Source organism: Tympanuchus pallidicinctus, unplaced genomic scaffold, assembly GCF_026119805.1.
Source record: "Tympanuchus pallidicinctus isolate F22 unplaced genomic scaffold, pur_lepc_1.0 scaffold2, whole genome shotgun sequence".
NCBI classification, from domain to species: domain Eukaryota; kingdom Metazoa; phylum Chordata; class Aves; order Galliformes; family Phasianidae; genus Tympanuchus; species Tympanuchus pallidicinctus.
In genome coordinates this window covers 48,278,016-48,303,373 of record NW_026294721.1, presented here as the reverse complement: position 1 = coordinate 48,303,373, position 25,358 = coordinate 48,278,016, and the positions used below count along the sequence as shown (strand labels likewise).

At 34.6% G+C, this 25,358-nt stretch overlaps 1 long non-coding RNA gene across 3 annotated transcripts; it reads left to right on the top strand.

Annotated features, from left to right (window-relative positions):
* The first annotated feature begins 2,117 nt into the window (after nt 1-2,117).
* Nucleotides 2,118-15,723, top strand: LOC128080399 (uncharacterized). Of its 3 annotated transcripts, none has more exons than XR_008206660.1 (4): nt 2,118-2,258; nt 4,166-4,267; nt 9,859-9,939; nt 14,825-15,723. It is a non-coding gene; the product is annotated as an uncharacterized LOC128080399 (long non-coding RNA). The 3 variants fall into 3 exon arrangements; XR_008206659.1 differs by lacking the exon at nt 14,825-15,723 and adding an exon at nt 10,375-10,685; XR_008206661.1 differs by lacking the exons at nt 9,859-9,939; nt 14,825-15,723 and adding an exon at nt 5,501-6,036.
* Nucleotides 15,724-25,358: the final 9,635 nt, after the last annotated feature.

The following is a 25,358-nucleotide window of genomic DNA, read 5'->3' as shown; positions in this document are numbered from 1 at the left end:
TACTTAAACTCTTGAATCTGTTTATTTCAGTGTTCGGCTGTAGGATGTTGGCAAGCAGGAAATGTTCTGTATGGATAGCATGTTTGTCCATGCTATATGACATAAAGAAATTAAATACATAAGAAATCTTAAGAGAAAAATTGATTTTCTAATATGTGTACATTTTGACAGATATTTAATAGCACAATAAATGTAAAGCTGCCCTCATTTTTGTTTTGTACCAGAACTGTATTAGGTAAAAGAACTGATGATCTCTCCCTAAACCTAAACTGAATCACACTTCTTATGCACTTAATGATTCAAAGCTGGGAGGAGAGGCTGACACATCAGAAGGATGTGCTCCCTTTCAGTGAGACCTGAACAAGCTGCAAAGTAGAGTGAAGAAGAACCTGATGAGAATCAACAAGGGAGGTGTAGATTCTTACAAGTTGGGAAGAATAACCACATGCATCAGTACAGATACGAGGATGACCTGCTGGCGAGGAGCTCTGTATAGAAGGAACTGGGTAAACTGGTGGACACCAGGTTGTCCATGAGCCGGTAGGCTGACATTGTGGCCAAGAAGACCAGTGGCATCCTGGTGTGTATTAAAAAGTCAGTGGCCAGCAGGTCAACAGAGGTGATCCTCCTCTCTTCTCTGCCCTGCTGAGGCCACATCTGGAGTACTATGTTCAGTTCTGAGCTTCACAGTTAAGAAAGACAGGTTACTTCTAGAGTTCAGAGGAAGGTCACAAAGATAGAGATGGGCTTAGTACATCTCTCCTCTGGAGAAGGCTGAGAGACCTGGGACTGTTCAGTCTGAGAAGAGAAGACTGGGTGGGATTTTATCAATTCTTATAAGTATCTAAAGGGCAGGAGTCAAGCAGATGGTGCCAGGTACTTTGCAATAGTGCCCATCAACAGGACAAGGGCAGTGGGCACAAACTGGAGCACAGGAGATTTCATCTAAACAGGAGAAAGAACTTTTTTACTTTGAGGATGACAAAGCACTGGAAAAGACTGCCCAGAGAGGTTGTGGAGTCTTTTTCTCTGGAGATATTAAAAACCTGCCTGGATGCTTTCCTGTTTAACCTACTTCAAAGAATCTAACTTAGCAGGGGGCTGGGCTAGATGATCTTTGGAAATCCCTTTCAGCTCCTGCAATTCTGTGATTTGGCAGTGGGAAAATAATTAGAAATAATATACTATATTATTTATATGTAAAATGCTTTAAATGGAGGAGATATATAGAAAAAAATGAAATAGTATATTTTTTCTTTAAAACTAGGCATACTGCATTTGACCACATCAACTCTGAATTACAAATACTGATGATTCATCTTTAAGTCTTTTTTATGTATGGACAAGCTGTCCCTGAGACGAAAGATTAACAGTAATTTCATATCCTCTAAATTTTCTTTATGATATTGTTTAGGAACTGTTGAGTTAAGGTCTGAATCACTGATTGATCACCTGAGGCAAGGACTCAGTCAGCCATGGGAGCACAGGTGAAGGCAATTCAGCTGCATGACCAGAAAGGGTGGAGCCTGTCTCCACCTCTCCTAGACCCCATTTAAGGGCTGACTGCCTTTAGTAAAAGATTTCCTTTTGGAGAGATCTTCTTTTGGAGGTTTTTATATATATGTATATATATATATATATATATATATATATATATATATATATATATAAAATATATACATATATGTATGTATATATGTGTGTACTGTAAGCTTAGGATGTAGGTGAACATTGTCTCTTTTTGCCACAGTGATCTTTCTAAATATAAACCTGTAAAATACTATCTTAACTATACTGCTCTTCTAACTGTACATTTGTTAATTAGACAGCTATGCATAGGTACCTAACGAGAACGTGCTGACAACTTTGTCTCACAGACAGAAAAACTAAAACTCATTGAATAATTTTTCTAGTACCATAACGTGAGGAGGATCATAAGAGCTTCTTATAGCTCAAGAAGTCTCAAAAATTAAACTTACTGAATTAAAAAAAAATCACTTTTTTGATAGCAAAACAACAAAGTAGTCAAAATGAGTAACTTAATATTTGATTTCTACTAGATATGTAAAAAGATTTTAGTGAATTTTGTAAGCGTGCGTTTTCAGAGTCTTGTTCTTGAAAGTTTTTCTTTGTTTTGAAATGTTTCTTCATTTCATTAGTCATTAACATATAGTAATCAATATAGCTAGTTTTTACACAGCTTCAGATCTTTCAGCTTATCCTGCGTGCTTGAGGGAGAAAACCATTTGCTCTTGAAGGTAATTTATTATTCATATTTGCATATGAATCTGTATGTTGTGATCTTTTTCTAGCTGTGCTGTTATTTAATGGTTTACTTTTGAAAATAGAAAAAGGTGTCTACATTTCTCTATCATCTTGTAATCCTCGTTTTAGGACAATAGTAGAAAAAAATTGAGATTCATTAACAAATAAAATTATAAAATTTTTTTGTAAGATTTAGAAAATACCATATGTAAGCATTAATAGGATATTTCTCAGGAGTTGAAAATGTTAGTGTAAAATTTTTGTGCATTTTCTAATATCTCATGCTGTTTGTTTGTCTCTTTTCTCTACAACACGAAGATCAACATCCACTCTACTTTTCTTTAGTTTGTAGCAAGCCTGTGAAATATTGATTTTTATATGTACTTAACTCCTTGAATAATAGATCTCTTAATTATCACACCAGTTGCTAGCCTAGAATACATTTTCACAGCGCAGAATTATGGAGAACGTATGTGGCTAGATTAGGAAACTGATTATCTGTACTTAAATTAGGAAGTTGAATTTGTGTTTTTTTGAAGTCCACAAGTAGGTTGTTCACCTCTCTTAGGTCTGTTCTGGATGGTCTGCAGATGGCTTATTATGCTATAATTTCAGTAGTTTCCCTGTTAGCCTGAGGAGACCACGTAATTCGAAAGCAGACTTTAAAAAGCAAACTGCTATATAAGGATAGGCATGTTGACATTTCAAAAGATTGGGGACTAAAAAGCACAAGTGATTCTGCTTTATGTGTGTGACTATTTTATAAGTAAAAAGCTGGGATCCCTTTGTACGATTTCAGATTTATTTTTTTAAGCCATAAATATTAGAAATACATGTTGAATGAATCCCTGCATTCTGAATCAAAACAGTATATTTTGCTTTTCCTCCCTCTATGGCCAATAATTTTTACTCAGACTGTGTCAGCAACCAAACAGGAACATAAATTTCTTTGAATCGCTTCTCCTAACCTTTATTTCTACCAGCTGATTATCAAGAGGTTTTTTGACCATTCTACTTTTGAGACATAGCCTTATACTACAAAGGTTAATATAGCCTTTGGTATTTTCAGCAATACGAAAGTCCCGAAGAAATCCGGTGATGAGTATAATTGAACAAACAGCTACTGCATTTCTCAATCTCAGTCTTCAGGTTCAAAGCTGATGGATTTTTTTCCTGTTCCAGCTGACATCATCCTGACAAAGACTGTTTTCACTTCCACATTCATTGCTGTCTGTGTCTAACTTGGCCAGAGACTTATTGAGAATTTGTCAACTGTATTATCAAAGCAGACTCTTGTTTGACTGTCTTTGTCTATTGCTTCCTTAAATTTCTGCTGCTCCCGAAAAAGGCTGCTGATCCTCTATGAAACATGTAAACTAATTTTTTTTTCACTGAATTGTTTGCAAAACTGCTAAAAGGAGAACTGAGCAGGGGTTACGCTTTATTTCAGGAGTCTTGCATTTTCCTCAGCACTTCTTAACACACATCTGGGTCCTCTTTTAGTTTGATAACAAGGTTTATTCAGTAATATATACCTGCAAGTTCTTATTACAGATGTAAACATATGTATGCCACAGAAGCCTCAAACTCCAGCTAATAACAAATGCTACTCTATGTTTAAAAAACTGCTGTTATTAAATTATTTCTACCAGTACAATCACCCTAATCACCTGTTTTTGTTCCAATTAAGTAATGCATTATTACTTTGTTTCTTTGAAAAACTTTTGAAATTTATTTTCAGGTGATTTAAGTACCTGACCCATTTGTACTTGATGAATGCTTAACTCCTGTGGTGAGTTATTTCTGTCAGGTATGGTGTGACAGAGACAAGATAGGTTTCATCAATATTTGCAAAGCGCAGCAACCTTCATTTCAATTTCATGTCAGATTTTTTCTAAAGGAACCTGTGATCACCTCACCCACTATGTCATTGCTACCAGAACTTCTTAGACAAGAAACATGGTATGTGGCTGTCCAAAAGGGCAAAGCTGACAGGAGACAGGTAAAAATATCTTTGTTCAGCTCCAAACATCTGAGAATCTGAGATTATGAACTTTCTGAAACCTGTCTATAGCCCTCATGTTTAAGAGACATGTAGGAAACGGAAGCAATTCCTATCCTTCATCTTCTGCTCAAGATGAAAGAATTCTAACCTAACCATACAACATCAAAGATAATACATTTTAGAAATTCTTATTTCCTGATGTTTTCATGATCCATGACTTTCATTGTTGGCATTATCAAAAGGCTGCTGGACATGTATTCATCCTTTTTCCCTCTACAAATCATAGTTGACTTAATTTGAATTTTAACTGGCTCCGAACTCTTCATGTGTGATAACCTCTTGCTACAGTTCCCTGCTTGTTACATGTTGCACTATATTTCTGTGTAGATGCCTAGTTGTTTAGATGTTCAACATTTTCTTTTTCTTTTCTTTTTAAAATGTATACTATAGGTTTAGGAATGAACTTAAAGAAAAAAGTGTATACCTGCTATATTTACCTTATTTAAGAGACAAAAAGTAGGGGAAAAAATCTCTTCACAGGTGTGTGTGTATATATATATGTGTGTATATATATATATATATGTATAATTCACAATACATATATTTTGGTGAGCATCAGTGACAGCTGCAAACAGTAGGAAGTATAAACTTTTAGGATAGTTAGAAAAAGCTTGTATGAAGACTAGCTTGAATAATTTAGTCATATTTTCATGACTGATAATTTTAAAAATGCAGCATAGAATATTTTTAAAACTGTATAAAATGTTCTAACTACAGGGTCTTTCTAATTCAGTGTGGTTTTTTTTTTGTGGATGTATTCAGCTCACTGAAGTAGTCTTTTTCTCTAGTTTCTCACTCACAAAGATGACAATTTCTTACATCTGTTTGCTTCAGATCTACTTTTATTAATTTTATATTATATTGATAGAAAGCTGCTCGTTACAAGTTACACTTCTTGTTTCTTTTGATAGTAATGAAATCAGTTTCAGTTGTTCCATTATGCAGAATGTTCCCTTATACAGAATATGAATATAGACTCCATTTTTAGAGCATACATTTCCAATATCTTTATAGTTTTTCATGCTTCTCACACTCTTTCCAAATAACTATTACTAACCACATGCAGAGGCAGAATTTTAGCTGTTCTTATCTGTCCTTTGTCTTCTCTTGTGAGCTTCTCTAAACTTTTGTGTAGACAGAGACAATATATTTTACCACTACTCTTCACAGGTAAAAAGAACAAAGGAAGAGTTCGAAAATGGAGTGTTCTTTCCATCTTGAAAGCAGAGTAGGCTCTAATAAAAAGTTTTATTTCTGTTTTTCCCAGTTAAATACGAATAACTCTTTCTTCCTAAGTGCCTTTGCCAACTTATATTCCTTTGTACGTTGCTGACTTCTGTTATGCATGCCAAGGTCCACATCACACACAGTACCACCATATCCTCACCTCCTTTCTCCAGAATTGCTTGTTCTAGCATTTTCACCTGCTCTCCATATTCACAGATTATTCCTTTCTATGGGGTCAATACATGTTTTCTCCTGCTTCTAATTGCTTTCCATCTTCCATCTTATCTGATCCTCCAGCTGCTCTCTCGCACAAACCCATTTCCAGTAACACAAATGTAGATGTTCTTCATGTTCCAATGAGTCTCATGTCACTATTTCTATATAGACTTATCAGTTAGTATTGTTTAACTGCACTGAAAATTGTATTTTTCTTAATACCAAACTGAAGCAAGTTTGGTGTGGGGGGGAAAAAAGATGATCCTCAGAGTGCTGTGAAAGACAATTCTATCAGACGTCTGCAATCTATGCTTTATGAGTCTAATGAAGAGAAAATACTGAATGTATACTGAAACACGTGTTGAATTCTGAGTGTTTTTTCTTTTTGACTATTTTCAGCAGAGCTTTTTCACAAAGACTTGTGGGAAGCCTATACGAAGAAGCTTAGATTCACTTACTGAAGAATAATTTGACAAATATTTATGAATTTAGCTAGGATTTTGTCTTTATTTGGAGAAGGAAAGGGAAATATAATTTTCTCTTCCCTCTCTCCTCTCCCTTTCTATTTAAAACCTTTGCAATAACTTTTCAAATTGATAAATACATACAGCAGTGGAAGGTAAAAATCTGCAGCTATGTACTTTTCTGTGTCCTAGGCAGTGAAAGTAACCTAGTTATGTATTTCTGGAAAATGGAATTACTCTCCTGGAGTAATTTTATGTCCTTGAATTTTTCAGGTAATTCTAACTATTTACACTCTTTTGTTTCTCAACTCACGTTTGCACTCAGCATTTGGGACCCATTTGTTATATAAGGTGCAGTCACACATCATATTCCATACAGATTCAGAAGAAATGTACATATGTTTGGATATACATAGTGGAAATATGCATCCTCCACACAGAAAGTTCCTAACGTTCCTGTAGAAATTTGAACATTGTTCACTTCCAGCTCCATAGGAAAACCTGCAGCTCTAAAACATATAAGCTGCCTGTTTCAACATCCTGCATGATCTGTTCCAAGGCATAGGAGTAGAAGGTTTTAAATGAGCTTAAAACTCAGTGTGAAAAAGCTCAGAAAAGAGTAACCCTCTAATAAGAGGCCTGACAAATGCCTAGAAAGACAGCACTGTCAGACCAGAAAATATATTTGCTTTTTCTTATGCAGTCCAAAATAGGCTTCCATCTCTTTTGCTGAGCGTACTACAATATAATATTCTGAAGAATTTCTGTCATATCACTTTCTCACAAGCTTTACAAAAAGCACCAGACCACTAGCTCATGGCAGCTTAACAAATTTCTTTTATAAGATTCACCTTTCAAATATGTCATGGAAATAGGAATGAAAAGTTCCTGCAAATTAATAAGAATCAAGAGGTCTCATTGGTAATGCTTGTAGGAAACCCTTAAAACAGTCCTCAGGGGCAAAATAATTGCCTTCACTTCAAGCAGAAAAAGTAATGGCCAGAGAAAGTTTAATCCCTTCAGACTATACTTGAACATGCTGAAAGAAAAGCCTTGGCAAGAAGTTGTTAAAATCTGTACAAAGAGGGAGGGCTTTACTAATTTAAAAGTATTTAATGAAGAAGCGCAGTAGTAAAACTGTAAATGTTTTGAGTTTCAGCTTACCTAAATTAAAGTATGTTTTCAGTGGTGGAAATGCTGGTTCTTAAAAAAAAGACAACATTCTGTATTTTGAGATCAAGGCAAATCTAGCTAAAATGTGAAGGCATCATTTTTGCATATAATTCAACAATGGCTTAAAAAATAAGATGTCAAAAACTAGGTGCTAATGACTGAGCTACGGTGCTGAATTGCTTTGATAAAAGTAAACTTATTGAGTAGTATTTGACTGTTCATAGTACACTTGGGAGCAAGAGAACCCGTGGGTACTACTGAATCCCTTAGAAGACCCAGAATGCTTCAGCTTGATGAACCAATCCAGGCTGCCGAAACAGTGTAATCCATCTACAGATTTTGAAAATCCTAAACTAGAGTTTACGCTGAGATGAATTTATTACTTCTGCTAGGTTCGTTTGTGATAAAAGTGAAAAGTAATTTTACAGCAAAGTGAAATTTCATTTTCTTTCATTTTTCCATTGTCTGAGATCCAGTAGCAACACTTATATAAATACTAAGACTCCATGGTACAACAGTTATAATTTGAACATAACATGGTGTTCATACTGTTAAATCAGGTTCTACAAACTGGGTATCTGCATATGCTTCCTCAGCTACGAAATGTCTCTACGGTTCATTTCCACATCTGTAAAGCTGACATAATAATATTCATCTTATTTCTGAGGACCACTGTGAACATAAATTCAATAAGAGGATAATACTTGTGAAGATTTTTTCAGATTGGAACAGGAATGTATGCTGCAAAAATTAATAAATTGGTCTTTTGAATTTGATTTGACTCCATTAAATAAGGACTAGAGGTATGCATTAAAAGGTCTAACAGAAACATAGTTTAGCTTTGAGTATTATTAAATGACAGGCAATCATGCTGATAGAATAATCTTAAAATATTATTATACTATCACGAAGCTGAAGAGTGTACAACAATAAACAGAAGAAGTACGCATGATCTGTTAAGGCTGTGATTCTGTAGTTTCCTGACTTCTAAATGCGTACTCTTGGAATACTCAAAATGCTATAATATAAGTCATCTCTTTATATGCATTTGGTATGATACATACTATGGTCTATGTACATAAGATGTACATGTGAAATACTTAACACTTTGAAAAATACCCTTCATGTTTTTGTGAAACTTCAATGAAGTGTGCCTTATATGACACAAATGCTTTAATCCTTCAAGTGTATACAGTACTGAATACTTAGAACAAGTATTTCAATACAAATACAATAAAAAATGCTGTAACAGTATCAGTTTTTTACTGATTGTTTCTATATCCACACTCAGTTCAGCAATAAGCAAACAGAGAAGTTGAGTTTCATCTGTTTCTGATTTATGAAGTGCGAAGTGATCAAGGGATGATTATTTAGATTCATTTTAAAGAATTGCCTCCCATTTATACATAACTCCCTTAGAGGGTCAGAGCAAATATGTTATAATATATTTCATATTAGCAAGAACTGTGCAAAAGATTTTGTTGTTTGCTGGTAGAAACAATATAAAATAAGAGGAAATAAAACGTTTGATGTTAGTGATTTTTAAAAAAGAAACCTTTTGAAATAAACTTGGAGAAACTATGCAGGTAAAATCCACTTTCATAGTGATACACTTTCCTCCATTATGATGCTATATTTCCTTAAGAAAGAATATTTTTGGTTTTGTCTGGCACTGAAAAGTATTTTCTATGGAATTTTCTTCAATTTCAGTGGAAGTTTCTGTTTCTCTTTCATATGAATTCTCCATTCCAGACAGAGGTCATCACAGCTGCTATGTTTTTGCAATAGCTTTACATATAATTGTGGACATTTTTCCTTTATAGCTATATATCTGGCATAATTTAGTATAACCTTGTTTAGATATGGTTTAATCCAAAAATCATGAAACAGAATCTTCCTGTCCTTTTCAGTTACTGTGGATCACTATCAAGTTTCATGTAATTTTCAGTAAACACAGTAAGTCCTGAGCTTCTAGGCTCAGCCTTCCTTTAAAAGGATGTTATGTCAAAGACGTGTTATTCTTTCAAAAGTCAAATCACTTTTTGAACCCACATATGCCTCACACGATTGCCTTAATGGATATCAAATTTTTGTTCTTGTTTTCTTATCAGAGAACAATTTTGCAAAACTACTGGAAAAAATGAAAGAATGCTCATTTTTTTAATTGGGAGGATGAATCACAAAGTCTGAAGTTAAATATGAAATTGTGCTCTTGAAGGGACTTAAGTATATAAGTTGAAAGAATTAAAAATGTAGCTTTTTTGATTTTCGATTTTGTATTTGTATTGCCTTAAATGCTTATTTTGTTTTAAGATGCATGTTTCTTTAACTGACTGAAAAAAAGTGTCAGCATGATGTTTTCCTTTGCTGCAACTGATAAGTTATCTTCCTGTATTTAATTCAACGTACAGTCTTTTTGACCTTATTTTCTTCCGCTGTCAAACACAGGAATGAGATTGAAGCTGGATAGGCACCCGGCAGCCAGCCAAGATCAACCCATCACAGTAGTTCAAAACCCTAAATCTTACTGTAAGTAATGTTTTACATTAACATTAACTGAACTGTTAAAAATAAACATAAAAGCTGTAGGAAAGTGGATCATAGATGAGCATTTTTGGGACTAATGTTTTGTTAAAAATGTAGAATTTCTTTTATTGCAAAATACACAAATATAGTCAGCGGAAATGTCAGCAAGGCTGGCGCATCTTGTGCATTCCCATATGCATAAGGAATAAGTTCAGCGCATCTGTGTGCTCTCTCCCCTACCCCAGATTTGATTCTTCACTTAGAGTTTCTAAGCATTAAGAAGACGGGAGGGAAATCTGTCACAGAAGTGACTATAGCATCTACTCAGGCAAGGGAAATGGTAATGTAAAGGGCAGTAACCAGTATCTGGAGTCCACGATCTTTCCATCATCAATATTGTATTATACACAAGAGATTGTTCTTCTGCATGAATTGCAGGTTCCTCTGCAGAATTGTGAAAATCCTTTGCTGGAAGGAATGCTTATTACTGCTTTTTCAAATATCTGCCAGCAACCACTGAGAACATAAGGCTTATGACCAACAGAAGTATCACTTCAAGCAACAAAAAGATAGGACAGTGAATAAACTTCCCTAATGGGAAACTGACTGTGACAAACTAGAAGAGAGAAACTTCTTGTCAAGCTGCAGAAAGTAGATCTACATCCTGGCCTTGTTAGACAAATTCCCTGAAATAAAATAACTAGCTTTCTGTATCCATAGTCACACAATTTCCCCTTTCTCCAGGATATTTAGTTCAAGGCAAAGTAAGCAGCTTCAATAGATGAACACGGTCATTCAGGAAATTCAACTGCTCAAGTCAAAGCACTCTCAGGGCAAGCTGTGTCCTCTCTTGGAGACACTAGCAGAGCAAAAACTTGAGCAGTAAGCAGAGAAGTGATTGTGTTGCTTTTAGTGACTTTGGATTGCTCCTCAGCCTTTTAAATTTGTATTCTTGGTGCAACTTTTCATTGTACTGTTGTAGTACAATAAGCCTTAATGATTAATCATCTCCTGCCACTGCAAACTCTTTTCAGCATGAATGCATATAAAAATAAGCACTCAGTTTTGCTAAAGATTAGTAAAAATATCCTTAAGTTTTTTAGTAAACAGCTACTTTCATTATTTGCAAAAATATATCTATGAAATTAATATTTGACTTGAAAAAGTCATTACTAAACATGTGAACTTCAGGCTGTTACTGAAAACTGATGACACTCTTTATTGAGCATTTAAAAGTTAACCCTGTAAGATTTACTACTACATTGGATTAGGATATTTAGGATATCATAATGAGAATATTAATGATAATGAATCAGAGAATGACTAAATAGTCTGTCTCTCTAGATCAAAGCCATCTTTTAACAACATAATCTGTACTCTTTGGTCTTTTGCCTGCACTTACCTGCACTTATTAGTCAAGAAAAAAGATATAAAGTTAATAAAATTACCTGGGTAAGGATTCTACCAGTCATTTTTATGGAATTGCAAAAAAAAAAAAAAAAAAAATAACAATGTATGAAAAGATCAAAGAAATCATAGCGTTTCTTTTACAAGCAGGTAAATAATCATGGCACCTAGATATTAGCAAGATTATTTCCTGTGCATTTTTTCCTCTCCTTTATGCTTCAGAACCCCTTTTCCAAAGTAAGTTGACTGACTTCACTGTTATGTAGCATTTTAAAGGCCATATAGCCACATGCAAATGTTGACAATACTACAAAAATAATCTTAAAACCAAATGCCACAGCATTAGGAATAGCTTCTGTATATGTTTTTAAGTAAGGTTACTTTTTATAACTTCCATGAGCATTTTGGAAAGTCAAGAACCATTCTGGATTCTCTTGTCCATTCCAGTAAGTTTAAACCAAAATTTCTTTGAATAATTGACACGGGAACATGCGTTCAAGAGCTGTATTTTAGCATACATATATATGCTAAAACATTCTCTCAGGGAAAAAGCCCAAATCTTCAATTATCCTTCAGAACAAATATAAATTAGACCTGCAAACTTAGCTATGATTACAGGAAAGAACTCATAATCATTTCCAGTATTTCTTCCAATATTCATTGTATTCATTGCACTTGTTGCTTAGGGACATAACAGGTGCTGATTCAAAATCAAACATGTACTTGAGTACTGTGCTCCAGAGGGAACTAATACAAATTTAGTCCTATCTAGAGGCAAGAAAGCTTTTGAAAAAGAGAAGAAAATAAGCTTTTGCCCCGTAAGAAGACTGTATGGAATGTCCTGGACAGGAAAAATGCTGGGAAATGCTGAAAAATCAACTTCCACAACTTATTAACATGAAAACTATTCTGACTTCTGGTCAGCCATAAAAACTGCGTATGAAAGAGAGAGATATGATCTAAGCTATCTTTCAACCAAGTAAAGGAAAAGAGAAACACTGTGTTTTATCACATAAGCTACCTGTGATACAGCCAGTGTACTTAATTAAGAGGAGTTCTAAGCTAGGAAGTTAAGATACTTTTCTTCCTTCAGAAAAACTACTTTGATTACTATATTTGTGTGAACTTGTGAGATGTGATTTAATTTGTCTACAGACCTAACAATTGTTTAAGGGAGAACTGTTTTTTCTCTTGGTTTGTTATTTATTAGATGATTTCCTCACTATGGTTATTGCCTGTAGCACGAAATACACACTTGTCTTTTCTTAAGACAGAAGATTTTTCTTTCATTAATGCATCAATTTGAAGATGTTGTGGAAAAAAAAACAAAACCAACACTATAGAAATCAGTACAGACGTTAAAAAAAAAAGCTCCATCGGCATGAAAGTTGAGATGAGATTAGTCGTCAATATTAGTTATGAAAATAAGGACTTTTACTAGGCTATTATTTTCATTCAAATGAAGGAATACACGTGCAGACTAGTGACTATTTTAGATTATCTTAGACTGTAGATCTTTTACATCAGGAACCATATATTATATGCCTTTTACCTACATCACTGAAATCCAGAAAAATCTTACTCAAAGCTAACACAGTGCTTATGCAATTGTTGTTGAATAAGTGCCTTAATAATCATTATGAACAAATAATACTTTTTAAAGACTTGAGTGAAAAGGTGTTATTGAATATTCTCCCTTAGTACCACTTCAAATGCAGTGTAATAATTTCACCATAATCATAGACTCAAAGAATCATAGAATCATTTGAATTAGAAGGGATCTTTTGAAGGTCCATGGACCCAATGGGCCTACATCTCTCCTGTACTGAGGACGCCACATCTGGACATAATACTCCAGGTAAGGTCTCACAGTGCAAAGCTAAGGGATAGGATCTCTTCCTTCACCCTGCTGGCCTCCTTTTATTGATGCAGCCAGGGATGTGGTTGGCTTTCTGGATTACAAGGGCACATTGCTGGCTCATAACCAGCTTGCCATTCACCAATCGATAGGTGATTTTGTGCCTCACAAAAGCTGTGGTTTACCGTCCTATTCTCGCTGAAGTTTACCAGATAGTTTGAGTATGAAAGTAGACTTAAATTCTGCTTCTTTTGTATGATGGTTATGAGATCTACAGGAAAGATAGTGACCTCAGATAGATTTAAATGCAGATCTCCAACACTTTTCAGCGAGCTTATTGGCTATTTACTCTGTGGATTGTGGATAGAGCTGAATAATCTGATTGTAGATCAGATTATCGGTTATATTCCATTTTCATGTTCTCTTGGATTCATTGGACATTCGAGTTATCAGTAAAATTGCTACTTCTTACTTTGTCCCATTTTAGATGCGCGCATGCCTTTAACACTTGTAGTAAAGACTTCACCATTTTTGGCTTTGACAAATTTAAATTCCCTATATTTATGATGGTTAAAGTCTGTTCTAGACGCAGCTGTTCTTTTTCCTAATTGTGTCCTTGCCAAAAGTCTCTGTCTTCTACACTGTTTGAATGAGGTCAGACTCATATATTTTTTCTGTGATGTTTGGCCATTATGTTAATGCAAAGTAAAAAAGCCATTGTACCTTTTTGCTATTCTATGGGTCTGTGTTGAGGAAATTATCCTGAATGGTTACACCTTTGCATATAGGAGAAGTAATTTATACAGAGGAAAGCCTAACACAGTTGAATTTAACTCTGACTCTTTATCACAGCATGAGTTAAAAGAAGGATACAGAATCATTCCCATTTCATCACTGTAAATGCAGTCTTGTCTTAAGGAAGTTGAATTTCACATGGGTTTGTTTGTGATTCATCTCTCATTTCCCTCTGGATTCAATAGAAAACTAAATATCACAGGGTAAAAATGACACTCAGTACATTATCAGGAATGAGACAGAGTTGTAAATGTGTTAGAGAAGAAAAAACAGCTTAAGTACATTGTGATTTGAATGTATGCTTTTGTTTTTTAATTTAATTTACTTTTTTTTTTTTAATGCTTTATCAAAGGACAGTAGTTTTCTTCCACAATAATGAATACATGCTTTTGATAACTGTAAAATACTCTGTAAAACTTTGTTTGAAATACTAAACTGTTCGGGAATTTATAAGTTTTTTTTTCAGAAATTTCATAAAAAATATTAAAAATATTTTAAAAAAAAAGTAAGAGGAAAAATAATTTAATTTGATTTCCTTTACAAATTAAAAATGTTTGTTATTGTTGTAATGTACAACAAAATATTATCAGACAGATGGTATTGTTACATGAACCATATGTCTGCATCTCCTGAAAAACATATGGTAAGATTTTAAAATAAGCAGAATTATAAAAATATGATGGGCTTTAAAAATGTATAATTTCTCACAAGTAATTTTTTAAAATTCTTTTTTTTTTTTTTTAAACAGGAATTTACAGTGCCTGATGTAGAATGTAACATTTTGTTTATAGAAAGTGTGTAATATTAGGAATATTTCTTTTATTTTAGGCTGCATATTTCTTCACTAGGGATAGCTGAAATTACTTCATCTCATGACCAAACTACAAGAAAATGTCTTTTGCTGAAGAAAAAAAAACAGCAAAATTCTGTAAGATATTGTAGATGGTATACCAACATATTCTACTAAACAGAGTGGAAAGCATTCTGCTTTGCGTTGTGGACTCTTACATTGGATCATGGTCCCTCTTGTAGACAAATAAATGGCACAAAATTGTAAAGCACTCTTTCATTGATTCACCTTTAAACTCCCTTACTTTAGAAAAGATTTGTTACTTTGGGAGCAGGAAGATGATAAAGGAGCTAAAAAAGGGACAAGTCTTTTTCTTTCCATCCTCTCTACTAACAGGTCACTTCTGTATTGAAAAGCTTCATTCTGTACAGGTTCATATAATGTTCCTATTACGATGATGCTTTATATTTTTATTGTTGCTCCTTCTTATATGTCCAGTTATATGACACTGATATTGAATCTCTTTTGTAGTGACTACATTAGCTCAGATTTTATTATCATTTAAATTCTATCACCATTCTTCAAGAAATAGGTATATTTACAAACAAGGCAAACAAAAATCTTACTGTGTCATCTAATAAGCTACCTAATATTTTTGACATTTTTTTTTAAACAAAAATTTTCAACTTCAGTGCAAGAAGGCACCATTTGTTTCTAGTTTGTTCCTGTTTAATATACAGTTGTCAAGAATTTCATTCTTTCTATCTATCCGTCTTTCCCTCTTTCTTTTAGATCTTTTACTATTGCTATAGTAAAAAAGCAAATATTGATAAATGAATCTTGTCATTAAGGGAGAGCAGTTTTGCAGCAGAATGAAAAGTTGTACCTGCTTCAAGTTATTAGAAGGCAATGATTCTTTTGAGACATAAATGCATGTGATGTTGTGGAGGAGTACAAAAGTATTTTTTCTCCTTGTAACTTTTTAATTTTCGGAGTATAGGTGTTAATGTGAACAAGTAACTCACACTTCAATTTCTTGGTCAAATTTTATAAAATAGAAGGCAATCTACCATAATGAGTTGTTTGTTATCTTTTGTTCGTTTGTTCTTTTTATTTATTTATAACACTTAAAAGTTGAGGGATTTTTAATGCAATGTTTTTTTTTTTAAAATAGATTTCTTTTTAGTTTCAAGATTTTACCTTTGATAAATTCACTGTTCTGTAAACTTACAGAAATTCAGAACTTTTCTCTACCACCAGGTTTGTATGTATTGTGAATGGTTTTAAAAACAACGAGGTTGCATTTACTTACATACAGCAAATCACCTGATGGAATATTATCTATCTATTTTAGTCTTTCCTGTTTTCTCAATATAGCCTTCCTATGTTTTCTACAAAGATTCTTTCAAGTGTAGTCCAGGTAGAAATTCTGGTTCTTATACTTCAGAACATTTCACCTATTTCTTTTTTTTTTTTTTTTTTTTTTTTTTTTTTTTTTTTTTTTTTTTAATGATTTCTCTACTTGTCTCTATTCAGACACAGTCAAATAATATAATCACTCTCCGGACAATGTTGTTTCCACTTGGGATCCATTGCAAAGTTATTAAAATGGGAATCTCTTAAAAATCTCAGAAAATGCCCTAGACATGTAGTTTTGGAGAAAATAGTGCAGAATTCTGCAAGCATGATTTTATTTTTTTAAAAAAGTTATGTAGTTTGTTTTCTTTACTCCCTGCTATGCACAAGATTAGATATGAAGGCAGGGGGCATTCTTTCTTTCAGTAGGAAAGAGAGGAAAATTGACAAGAATTAAAAGATACATCCTTAACAAAATTTTACCAGATCACCTGAAAGGGCTCAGCGTGTATTTTTTTCATGACTTATATAAATGGAAAGGTGAAGTTGTCAGAAATCCAATAAGAAATATAGAGTAAACTTCTTAATCCTCATTTCTAGACATCTGGTATTAATGTCTGTGGAAAATGGTTTGACATTTTGGCACTTTTCCATTAGCACTAATAGTATTAAGGGTAACAAAAGTGTCAGTTCAAAATTCTGGTTACAGTACAGAAGTGAGAATATGCTCATTCCATATTCATATGTTCAGCAGCAGTGTCTATTTACTGTTTGGTCTGGTGACAATCACAGTGTTATAACTGCACTTGCAATTGCAGGCACAACATGGTCAGGATAAATATTGATGAATTGAAATGAACTGAAGGGGGGAATGCAGCTTAAGTGTCATCTAGCAAGGATACATAAGTAAGGATGACTTTGTGGATAGGGCACCTGGGGAAAAGAATCTGTAATTTGCTTTTCATTACCAGTGGGGATAAAGAATATTTCATCTCCACTTTGGATATTTGGGTGAATGGGTGCTTATCACATCAGCGGGCTCTGCTGACAACCTGGTAGATAAAATATAGCCCTAATGCCTTCAGCAGTTCAACATGTTGAGGTATTGGTTTCTCTCATTTGTTGTGATTTCCCCTGCCACTCCCACAAAAAGAGCTTACATTAAAACTTTAAGTGAAATGCATTGTCCCATGCTGTGTTATGGCAGGTTGCATCTGGATCAGTCACACCAGGTTCTGTTTCACATCAGGGTGCATGTGTTTTCATTCTAGTCAACTCACATTAGAAAATGACATATATCTTGTTTCAAATTTGAATCAAAGGACCATTTTTTGAGATCATTTTTGCGGGAATTGAGCTGTCAATGCAGACAGCTTTTTCTACTTGCAATCTGATATCATAATGCCCTTACACCTAAAATCTGCAAAATTTCTTCCTCATTCTCAGCTCCCCACATTTCTTACCCCCGTGGAGCAGAAGCTAACTTGAAAAAATTATCAATGAGTTCCTCCAGGACTCTTTGATCAGAAAACAAAGAACTAACTCTTTCCGTTTGTAATGGAAACAGGAATCTGCAATTGCCCTCTATTTTCAGAACTGCTCATTTTCTCATTCAGACTGTCTACTCTTCCTTCCTATTCAGTAAGAAGAAACTGTTTCATAGCCTATGTGACTTACTCTTAAAACAAAAATACAAATGATACCAGTGTTAGAGAAAGAAGTGTCTTTCTCGTGTGAGATGCTTACTTTTTTTGGATAAATATGAAATGTAGACCTAGTAACGCAGTATTTATTTATCCCCATGCTTAACATTAATTCCCTGTGTTCAGTGTCCTGAATGAATGCATCTTTAGCAGCACTGAGTATTAGTGCTTCATATATCATCTGATGCATGACTGCAAATCTATTATTTTAGGAAACTGCCAAAGCTCCAACTGCATTTTACATATTTATGCAAAAAATAAAAAAAAAATTAAAAAAAAAAATCTTTTTTACAGACTCAGTGGTTCTGATCACATTACTGAGGAGGAAAATGGCCCTTTTCTTATTTCTTCCTTCACCAAGGTAATAATCTCTTGTTCTTTCACCTATGTGTTTTTGCTTTAGCACTGAAAGTGTTCTTTCAGAGGATTAGAAGGTATTGACCCTGAACGTGTGAGTTACCCCTAATTGTGTATGAGTAAGGCTTGCATAGCAGATTGATGGTAACATATGAGATCACATGGCGAGACAATTGATCAAGTGAAAGTGTGAAATCTTCCATAGAAATCTGAAATGATGACAGAAGAAGCAGCTGTTCATTTTTGGTGCTGCTGGTACTTCTTTCTCCTGCACCTGGAGGTGCATCCCAGATCATAGATAAGTATTTTCTGTCCTGATAATGCCAAAAATATATATTTTTTAAATTACTGCAAGGAACTACAGAAACCGTGAATTTAAAAGCCGCACTCTTTCCAAGCAGAATATTTGAATACAACTGGAATCCAATTGTCAGGTATTCTTCACTGTTTTGAATTTTGTGCATCCCTTGGCAGAAGTAATAGCCCAAATACAGATGCAGTAACTAAAGTCAGATGCAGAAGACTAAGATAATAAATAATTTAGCTAAGATTATCATCACTATTAACTTAAAAATCTCTTGAAAACTGTAATAGTTGAAACTTAGGTAGGTTCCTTTTACAATGACTTCCAGAAAGTAGCATGGTTTTAATTTCCGAGCATGATGCATTGCCCTTTGCAGGGTTATGGCAGGCTGCATATGATCAGTCACACTGGATTACATTGCACATCAAAGTAAATGTTATCATTCCAGTCACATCAGATTAGAAGATGTCATATCATGTTGGCAATTTGAATTCAAATCTTTTGAAGGGTAATTTTCGAGTGTGGGATTAAAATATCCATTCCAGTTAAAGGTCAATAGGTACACTTCAGATATCAAATATGCAGTATTTGGCACGATTTCCCTCTTTTTTACATGGGGTTGATGAAGCCAGATGCTATATAGCTGAAGGTGGGAGATCTAGGGCAAAAGGACACACTTTTAAAACATCAGTGTCTGAACTAAAGCTGAAAAATATGTGTAGTAAATGGAGAGGGAAAACTGAATGCTCAAAGCACAGACTAATATGTGGAAGATGTGTGATCACAGAGGCAGTAGTATAGATATGCAGTGAGCATTAAGGATTTTTTTATTCTCGTTGAATGGCCTGTATAATTATGTGTACTGCATATGTGTATCCTCCATATGAATTTGTATCAGAACTCACATTTTACTTTCATGTTTCTAAACACTTGCATTTGAGGTGTTTTGGATACTGGTAATTTCAGCAAGTTGTAGGCAGTTTTAGCTTTAATTGTCCTTCGTTCTGTTTCAAGTCTGGGCTATTTTACCATGTTCAATGTCATTTAACTTGGTCTGTTCAGCCTCGAGAAAAGAAGACTGAGAGGGGACCTGATCCAGGTCTATAAATATCTAAGGTGTGGGGGGCAGAATGGCAAGGATGGACTCTTCAGTGGTGAATGGAGACAGGACAAGGGGAAATGGCCGGAAACTGCAGCATAGGAAGTTCCTCACAAATGTGTGAAGGAACTTCTTTACAGTGAGGGTGATGGAGCACTGGAACGGGCTGCCCAGAGAAGTTGTGGAGTCTCCTTCTCTGGAGATGTTCAAGACCTGCCTGGATGCCTACCTGTGTGATCTGGTGTAGGGAACCTGCTTTGGCAGGGGGGTTGGACTCGATGATCTCTGGAGGTCCCTTCCAACCCCTACAATTCTGTGATTCTGTGATTTATATAGCCTTAAATCTGACCTAGAATACATTGTCACGTCCTGTGTGTCAGTTTGTTCACAAAACCTGAATATCCCATCTGTAACTGTTCTTATCAGTCCTCCCAATGGAGGGTCCTTCTTTAGCTTTTTTTTTTTATTTTCTAGACAAACATATAGCTTTTAATTTCTTCCAAGAGTTTAAGTTATTCTGTAGATTTAATCTGTTCTAGAAAATACCCTGAATTGATGCAAGGCTTAGATCATATTAAAATAGGCATCAAACCCTCAGTTATTCCTGTTCCTCTATGGACAGCCTTGTCATATGTCACGGAGTTGATCAGATCAATCTATGCCCGTGACAGGGGCGGCAGGCCTCTGCCCTCCCCCCCCCCACCCCGGTCCCACTAAAAAAAAAAATGGGAAGGAAGGAAGGGAGGAAAAGAGCAGCGGCAACAATCTATGGAGGAAAACTTATTTTACTATAATATTGGAATACAAGATAACACAATATATACAATTTAATTGAAATTGAGATTAATAAATCAGACAAGATGAGAGAGAGAGTTCCCGGGACCGATTCAAACCTGAAAAGCTTGGAACGGCTAGGGAAGCACCCTCCAGCATCCACTGCAAGGCAGTAAGAGAGTGCCCCCCCCCCACCCGGAAGGGCCAGATCCCGTGACTGCTGTAATGTACAGGGATAGGTAGCTGGGATTGGGGCAGTGACACTTTAATGCCCCGTACACTACATGATGTTTTGATGTGGAATACTGAAACCATAAAAAAAAAACAAAAACATAGAACCATGACATTCCACCCCTTATTCTACATCGTTTTTTTCAGTCCAGTGAGTGAAGATTACAAGATCCCTATTTGGAAGGTCTCCCAAGATCCACCTGTCAAACCCATGTAGCATGACCTTTTCCATGTCATGAGTAAACCTTATATACATAATGCCAACAATGAAAAATGCCAACCATTAAATAGTGCATTTTCTTTCTTTTCCAATAATGTTTTTCTAAAGGGAGGGATCTGGTAAATCAGTTGCTGGGAAGATCTACATGACCACATGTACAGTGGGAGGCCAGGTGGTTTGCAAACACTACTGATTCATTCACTGTTGCTCTGTGAATGTTTGTACGCACACTGATAATGTGACTGTCCCACAGAATATACTGTTTCCAGGCATCCATAAATCTCGACACTGGTCTGAATGTGGCTGATTGGAGTCTGCTGAAGTCAAAGGAGTTTTACAGAAATCTAGGAATCCAGCTAGGTTGAAAGTACTGCATGGTTAGGGCTGTATTATAGCTGAAAGTCTTGAGTAAAATTCCATGCAAATATTCCATTAAAAGATGATGCTGACCTCTACTGCATGTAGACTGAGGAAAACAGTATAACATTTTTACTACCTTTTTTTTTTTTTTTTTTCCCTCTACAGCCTTTGTGTTTATTTTTATGTAATATAAGAAACCACAATAAAGTCAGATGGTACACTTTGACAATCAAAGAATTGTTGCTTGGAAGAGACCACTTGTAATCATGAGGTTTAGTTTCTTACTTAAAGTACATCTAACGCCAACACTAGATCAGAACAGCCATAAGCTAGTCTTAAAAAACCTTCAAGTCTGAACATTCAGCAGGTCCCCAAGCAGTCCTATGCACTACAGCTTCCCAAACTCTAGGTTAATGAGACCGTTTCATATAAACAAATGATCAGTTATGGTTTCCTTTTTCATTTCCAGGTTCTGTTCAAAGTAAGTGCAAAGTTAGCATTCATTTAATGAATAAGAACTGCAAACTAGGAAATGAATGTATTTCTGCTGACAAAATTGAAATTTTCTTCCTCTTATTTCCTTGCTATGCCTTCCCAATGCCATTTCTTCTGTTTATTTTTGTCTTCCGTATTTGTCAACACATATGACTTGAAAAATGCAATTTCTTGAATTCTTTTCTTCCATAGTTTAGAGAAAAAGAGCATGAATGTCTCGATTATGTTATGTTTAAACTGGTGATATCTCCTCTGTTTTATTAGTTGGTTCCTGGCAACTAGCCTGCTCATTCCCATTATAATGCATTTTCTAATCTAATAAGCATTTCAATAAAACTAAAGTTATTTCAGTAAGATCTCTTACCGCAGGATTTCGTTGTGTTAAAACTAATGCACTTTCTGGCTAAGATTTTGAACTCTCTTCTGTCAATTGTTATAGCTTTACAAATCCAAAGCAAAATCCAGATCAAGATGATAAGATCAGGTAATGGTGTAAAGATGTGGAGACCAAGTCTAGATGTATTAATCTTCATTCTAAGTATGGAGTAATGTTGAGTATGACTATAAATAATTACAATTTCTTATATGCACACGATTTATTCTAAACATTTACCTGCTCTTTTATATGTAGGTGTTGATATGGAAAGATAGTACTTCCTAAAGACTAGAGGCTTAAAAGTCAGAGAGGCTTCTGCGTAAATACTCTTTACCAGTCTTAAAAATAAATGTGATTCCTTTTTTAATTTTCCTTTTTCTTGATGAGGTGCAACTGCTCCTGCTCCATTCTTTATTCTTTATTTTCAGGTTTTTGAATTTCATTAGTTCCAAGAAAAATTACCTATTGCTGCAATAATTTTGACACTGTTCCAACTAAAATGTACTGTGAGATTTTCCTCACGTTGTACATTATCAGGTACTTGTTCAGGACAGAGAGTAATCTCTGAATAATTTGTTGTAACTGCTGGTTTTCTTACAATGTATGAAAACCTTATATTTATCAGGTTCAAATGCTTTCTTTCTGTTTTAGCTTGCTAGTAATTATTCCTTGTCCTGTGGCTTAGTTATTTCTAGTTAGAATTTGGCAGAAACTTTGTCTGGTGTCCAGTGAATATACACTGGTACTTACATATTCTCCAATTTTCTCTCTGTGAGCATATTTATTACTCTAATTCCAAACTAAATAGTATGATCTCAATTTGAAGATAATAATCTCCAAAGTGGCATTACATATTTCATTTAATATCTGATTCCATATTTTCAGTAACTGGCAAAGATATAATCAAAGTTTGCTGCCTCATTTTTGATATTTATATGATATTAATATTCATTTATCTTGCCCTCATCAATGTGACAGTTTTTTGTTTTGTTTTGTTTTTAGATTTGAAATTATTTGGGACTTTTTTATTTTTTTCTTTTATTTTCCTATTCTTTTAGACATGCTATGCATCTCTAGAATTTAATAAAGCAAGATGTGGACAGGTGGATGAATCAGTATCTGTTCTCCATAGAACATATAAAACATCAATGTCAGATATTTAACAATCTTCAATTTTAATTGTATTGTATAAATATGTTATAGCTCTATAGCTACTTTTCTTGAAACATGTATTTCTGTCATTTTTAACTTTCTGTACATTTAGGCAACATTGCTGGGGAATGTATGCTAAGGTGTACTGAGAGAACTCAGGAGTCACTAGCTGAATCGAAAAATGCAGTGCAAAGTGAAGTCAAGCTCTTTTGGGAAACAGCAAGCTCCCTGGATATTCCCTGAATGCCTGTGCTTTGGGGATACTGTGGATATCACTTTTTTTCTGAAAGAATATATATAAAAAAAAACAAATACTTCAGAGCAAACTTCAGACCTCATTATCATTCAAAACTTCCTTTTGACTTCAACAAGTAATGAAAAAAGATGGCAAGATGAGGATATTCTGTTTTCCTGTTCTTTCTATGCAAGCAGTGTGTAAACTTTTATAGCGAGACTTTTTTGGAAATTTTCAATTTTCATAGGTGCTGAGACAAATGGAACAAAACAGATGATGTAAATTGTTGGACTGTTCATACAAATATAAATGCAGAAGCAGCTAGGTGTAGTCATCATATATCAGAATTATGCAATATATAAGAATGATTTGTAAGACCCCTGAAATGAACATCATAAACTGGCACGGAAGCAGAAAAGTTTGCAGCTTGTTGGAAGGCTGCCACAAATGTACTCTGGTGAATAGTGAGGGTAAGAGTAGTAGTGAATCTCTTTTATGGTGCTGTTATCAGGACATAATGTGCTGGTTTTATGGCATGTCACCACAGCCACTGCCCAAACTGCCAATGGGAATATAATTTAGGATCTGATGTGAGATCTTGCAGTGCATCAGTAATTTAATTAGATCTTTCATCATTCCCATATCTAACTGTCATTAGATGATAATTGCTCATCTTAAAAGAACTGGAGAATTTTGACAAAACTCCACATGTACTCAGAAATTGAACAGAATACAACCAACTCTGTGATTGTTGTGCAGGGCAGGAAAAAGTAACCTCTATATCCTCTTGGTCTCACCACTGAACTGTTTTCTTAATCTTTATGAATGTTCCTGTAAGATCACAATGTTTTTTGTTGTCTGCTGTGCTTTTTATTTTTCAATTTATCAGTTAAGAGCATAGTTCTTATATCCTAATAAAACAGTAAGCTGATCCAAAAAAGAGACATGTATTATATTAGATGTGTTCTACCAGACATTCCCTTGACTCTTGCAGCTGTTACTGTCATGAGTATAATATGACAGTCTGAAGAGAGGCAAAGGAATGCATTTTTACTCTTAAAGTTTTACTTATTCTGCTTTCACAGTAGGTGATTTGAATGTTCTCCTGACCAATGCTGCTGTGTACTGCAAAGGAGGTCAGAGTAGACAATAATAGCAGTCTCTCGTAGCTTTATGATCTGTGAATCTGGGGATCTGTATATGCTAAGAAGTCTGCTTTAAAAGGCTAGATACTGAGAAGCCAATCAAAAATGACTTGGGAAGGCACCTCCTACCATAATTCCTAATAATGGTTCTAAATACATAGACTGGGGAAATTTGCGACACATATTACAGATGGATTATTTTTTAATTTAGAAATAAAGAAAAGCTGGGAATTTTCAAAAGTACTCATAGACAAAGTTAATGATAAGGTGAACAGTAAAGGAGACAGTAAAGGAAACCTTGAAAAAAGTATAACTGGCACTTTAATTGTAGAAGGCATGCATTTTGAGAAAGACAATAATGGAAAAAAATAAAAAAAATATTTTGCTATCACATGCTGACAGTACCTGAAATACTAGCAAAAAGGTAAACAAATAGTAGAATTAAGAACAGCTCAGAATATACCAGACTGTATGGCTTACATTTCAGCTTGAATGAATAAAAAGAAATAAATGCCAAAAGCAGAATGTCCACTAGCAGAGAATGGAATCATAAAGAATAAGCAGCATTAACTTGTCAGGGAAGAAGAGATGAGTTTGTTGTTGTTGTTGACATTAGAATTTTAATTAGTGTAGAAAAATGGAAATGAGTAAGATCCATCTTTTGTATGAATCAGGCTCTAAAAACGAATCATTTGATATTAGCTGTCAAAATCCCTCTCTTAAAATTAATTAAATGTCATTTAGAAAGAGACATCATCTTATGGA